The sequence below is a fragment of the Octodon degus genome, unplaced genomic scaffold (genome assembly GCF_000260255.1).
Source record: "Octodon degus isolate 3935 unplaced genomic scaffold, OctDeg1.0 scaffold00027, whole genome shotgun sequence".
Lineage (NCBI taxonomy): Eukaryota > Metazoa > Chordata > Mammalia > Rodentia > Octodontidae > Octodon > Octodon degus.
This window is the reverse complement of record NW_004524603.1, coordinates 7,175,793-7,181,089: the sequence shown is the minus strand read 5'-3', so window position 1 is coordinate 7,181,089 and position 5,297 is coordinate 7,175,793.

Sequence of the window (5,297 nt, the reverse complement as noted above, 5' to 3'; positions counted from 1 at the left end):
TTTTTCAGAGCAGTGGATTCAATTTATTCTTGTCTCCATAGCAACAAGAGGAATCACTCTATTATTTCATTATTGTGTTTCCAATTATTTTCTTGTGCAATTTTTTTTTTTTTTTTTTTTTTTTTTTTTTTTTTTTTTGTAGTACAGGGTCTACAGGGTCTTACTACAAAGATTGGACTCATAGTGATCCACCTATGTTCAGCCTCCCAAGCGCTGGGATTACAGACATGCACCACCACTCTCAGTCTCAACCACTGCCTCAGCGCACCCCAGAGTCAGGCCCAGCATGGCACGCTGGGGATTGAACCCCAGCTGGTACATCTGCCTAAGCAGCCACTTTAATCTGCTGAGCTATTTGGCCAGCCCCTTTGTGCAATTTAAACAATAGGCAAACCTGGAAAGAATGGTGCTGACCACAAAACAAACCATAAACTTACAATTTCTTCCCTGGGTTAAAAGTTGCTACTGGGTAGCTATCCTCTTTGGCCCTCATAAATCCCATACAAAAATATTCAGATATTTATTTGAAAATTTAAAAAAAAAAAAAAAAAGGATTTACATAAAATCTTGTCACTCTGTCCCTTTTGAGTTCCAGGGAGCTAGAGAGGAGAGGATTTTACCAATCATGTAAACTAAGAAAATTAAAACTGATCCTGGGGGCTGGTGAGATGGCTCAATGGTCTAAAGCACCTACTTAGAACAAGCCTAACAAAGCACAGGGACCGAGGTTCAATCCCCCAGCACCACATGCCAGCCAGCCCGCCCCGTGGTGGGCTGAGCTGGCCACACACACACACACACACACACAAATAAATAAATAAAATTAAAAAAAAAACCTGATCCTGAAAGGGCTGGCCAGATAGCTCAGCAGATTAAAGCACCTGCTTAGACAGAGCATAGTGGCTGGGGTTCAATCCTCTGCGAGTTGTGCTGGCCTTGTCCCCAGGACATGCTGAGACAGGGATTGAGACTGGGCGTGATGGTGTGCGCCTGTAATCCCAGCGCTTGGGAGGCTGAAGACAGGAGAATCACAGTCCAATCTACATAGTGAAACCCTGTAGACCCTGCACTAAATACATAAAAAATACATACATACATGCATGCATACATATATAAAACTTTGTTTAATGTTCACAGAGCTTGTCTTTGGCAGGTGAAAGTGAATAATCCAATGTAAGCGTCAATAAGTATGGACTCTCGATGATAAAGCACCTCTCTATTCTGCCCCTTCCAGTTGTCCAGTCTAGCATATTGGGGTTAAAATAGCATGGCGGCGGTACATCTTCAAGATCAGAGAATCTGCATGACCCTTCACACGAGACTCATGAGAAGAAAAATAAAATCATCACACAGCTTGATCATTTATTGACCGAGCCCAACAGCTATTTGACCCCACAAGATGCACCTGCTGAGCTGCCAGAGCTCGGTAAATTCCTCCTGTTGAAGTCCACACAGATGATTTCTCTGTGCGTGGAACCAGCACATTCAGGCCTTACCAGCGTTAGGTGTAAATAATGCCTCGGTTCAATCCGTACTCCCTGAATAACAACGGAGCTCAGCAGCCTATGCTCCTGACCCCTGCTCGCACATCTCAGCCCCAGCAGACCCGAAAGCTGACCCCCTGCTCTGCCCTTCAGCCTCCCCATGGAGCCTGGTGCTTTGATCACAGCAGCCCATCCTGCAGAGAGCCAGGCCTTTGCCCTTCGCTTCACGCCAAGGGTGATCCAAAGCTCCAGGGAATGTTTACATTTTTAAAATCTTACTAGACTAAAGACACACTGTCAAGAGCTACAGGATAAGTGTTTTCGAAGTGAGAGGGAGTGCTCTGAGTATGGTGAAGGTGGTGAATGGTCATGCGTCTTTTACTATCATAATTTTTCATTTAAACCTTCGCCACGTTCTATGATCAATCATCCCTGTTGACCAACCATTGATGGCAGTATCCGGCAAATAAAACCATGACCAGGTGTCCTCTGGCTGCCTTACTCACTGCATTTGACACGGTGGCACCTGGATCATCTCAAATTCAAAATGACTGAGAGAGGTAAACATCTGGGATCATTTCAGGATGTCAAGGCAGCCACAACGGTGCCACCAGACACTTACGGAGAGGCACTCCAGAACTGTGTCAGCGAGAGGTGGCAGCGGCAGCATAAGCGGATCCCAAGCCACGGGGAGTTTCTGAGCAGAAGTAAGGGCAATGTGTCTTCTACTGTAGCAATTTTTTTAATGTAAACATTAATCTCAGTTCTTGATCACTCCTTATACCGAGCCTAGGTACACGACTCCCTCCTCTTACCTCGGCACAGCATAGCTGAGCCATACGGTGACTCAGTGACTCTAGCGCTGGGCACAGGGATCCGAGGAGAGATGGTAGGGCCACTCTTGGGGCCACATGGCCTGAAGTACGGTTTGGGTCAGCAGGACTTGTGGTCCTGATGAAGTATCAGTGCTTGCCTTCTTGGGTACCACGGCCATGAACCCCACGTGGCTACTGAGTACTTACAGAGTAACACTGCAATCGGGGAGCTGAATTTTAGTTTTATTTCCTAAATGCCACCCAGCGGCCACACTCATGACTCACGGTTGCTGTGTGCACAGTACATTTCTTGGTCTTTCTGTGGAGCCCTGGACAGAATTGGTCTCTCCACCAGGCTCCAAACTCACTACTCCACAGCACAGCTAACTCCGTCCTCTCCTGAGATCCCAGGCCCAACTTTCTCAGGTCCTCATTGCCCCCTTTCCTCCTCTGATCACATTTCTTAATCCAAGATCTGCTTCTTTCCAGATGCCTGGTGGTGACAACATCTACTTCCCACACACGACACCACACAGTTCTTGCCTGGTCACCCCCAGTGCACCATGGGAATCGAAACACAACAGTTTCACAGTGGTGCATTCTGAGCCTGCCCTTCCCAACACTCCTAACCAGTGACGGGTCAACAGGTCCACCCCGCCCCTCTTTCAGATTCATCTTTAATTTCACAAGTAAAACATAAATGTGTTCTTATAGAAATAGAACTCTAGAGAACCACTCTGATTGCACATTTCTTCCAAAACTTTCTCTGTACAAACACAAGCAGAGAGCCACAGAGTCAGCTGTCTAAGCTCCTGCCTAGGAAAGTGCAAAGACCCAGGTTCGATCCCCAGTACAGCATGCTGCACCGGCCCCACCCTCAGTGTGCCAAGCCAGCCACCAAGACTGGATGAGGATTACAGGCTCACACCTGTAATCCCAGCACTGGGGAGGCTGAAGCCGGAGGATCACCACAAGTCTAGTTGCATAGTGAGACTGTACCAAATACCACAAGCTGATTTCCATACATCAAATTGAAGTGCGTAGCAGTACTTGGCTTTGGAGTCTGTTTTTCACTTGTATTGTGTGCTTTGTTTGTTGGATTCCAATGCTGGGCATGGAACTCAGAGCCTCTCACGTGCTAGGCAGGTGCTCTATCCCTAAGCGTGTCAATGGCCCCCATGTATGTTTGAGATTCTACCTTTTTTTTTTTTGTTTGTTTTCGTTTTGTTTTTTTCTTTGTTGGGTTTTTTTTGTTTTTGTTTTTGTTTTTTTGTTTTTACATAGAAACGTGGTCATACTTGGTGTATCACTCACTTATGGATCAATGTGGCCCATAAGCATGTGGATTTACTTTCTTGTTAACTGCAAAAGCAGGCTTTCCTGAAGGCAGGAGCTTCCGTGGCAGCCTCCCCTCTGTTACTGCTTTGCCTCCCACAACACTATCCACGGCACACAGAGGTGCAATATTTGCTTCCTGCTTTTTCATGGCAGCTTCCAGACTTTCTGCCCTTCTTACTCCATTAAAATTGGAAGGAGGGGCCGGCCAAATAGCTCAGCAGATTAAAGCGCCTGCAAGCAGGCACAGGGGCCGGGGCTTCAATCCCCAGGGCTGCCGTGCCAGCCCCACCCCGGGGCGTGCTGAGACAGTGATTGAGACTGGGCGTGGTGGCGCGCGCCTGTAACCCAGCACTTGGGAGGCTGTAAACAGGAGAATCACTACGAGTCCGATCTCGTAGTGATACCCTGAACAACCTGTAGACCCTTCACTAAAATACAAAAAATAAATAAATAATAAGACAAAATAGGAAGGAAGAGAAAGGAAGGAACCAAGCGAGCCACCTGCTGGCTCTGGGTTCCCCCCGCTTCCACCTCGGTTCTGGCCTCACTGTCTCGGGCACCATCCCACCTTAATTCTTAGTTTCCTAAGAACACGTTTTGGCCTCTCTGCTTCTTGCTTTCCACCCCCACTGGTTTTCCCACTGAAAGCTGCTACCCACCTCGGGGGCTCCCAGCCGAGATCACAGCGCAGGGCCTCCCTGCTGCGGGCTGTCCGTGCCAGCACTACCTCAGCACGAAGCGCCCCGCTCCCGGCGACACTCTCCTACCTTCCCGCTCAGTGTGGCTTGCACTCTGGTCCCCACAATCCTTTGCTCCCTTGGGACCTTTCCCAGTTCTGTCCTTTCCTCCCCTTCCAAGGACCTCAGCATAACTGCATGCAACTCTTCACAGCAGACTTCGGTGACCACGACCTTTGTGAAATCCAAGGGACAGTGTCAGAACAGCGTGAAAGCTTTGCTGGGAATCAGACGGAAGCGGCAGCTGTGCCCCTCTGGCCGGGCCGCTCGTCCTTCCAGTCCCTTCCTCTCCCAACTCCTCAGCACTGCAACAAGCCGTGATACCAACTAGAGGCAAGCACAGAAAGAGAAGTGGGTATTTCCAGAGGAAGAAAACAAATCTTACACCCACAGTAATTACACCACTCACAACTACAATTTTCAAAAGACAACAAATGAAACGTGTTTTGTCTTAAGGTAGAAAAGGATTATTCTAAAAAGCACAATTGCAGTCCTTACCGATATCAGGGACTTGAGGCCACCTTGCTGCAGGGCTCATGAGGCCCCGCCTCTTGGCCCTGCACACTGACTTGGACAGCGTGCAGGCCCTGCTCGTGATGGGGTGGCTAATGGGAAACGTGAGCAAGGATCCATGAAGTTGGAATCCACTCGAAATGCTACATCTGAAAATATTCTGAGTAACGAAAACAATAGAAGCGCTGCACAGACAGTCACGACTGAACAACAAATTAGTTACCTGGAAATCGCACTAAGAAATTCTCCCAGGAGGCAACAGAGGAATAAAAGGAGAGATTCAAACTATAAAAGAAAAGCTAAAGACATAAAAGATACAACTAGGAGCAACGGTATCTTAAGAAGGCCAGTGCCGAGTAGGAATTTCTGCCCCGTTCCAGGAACCCCCAGAGCCAGTCCTAGCCCAGGCC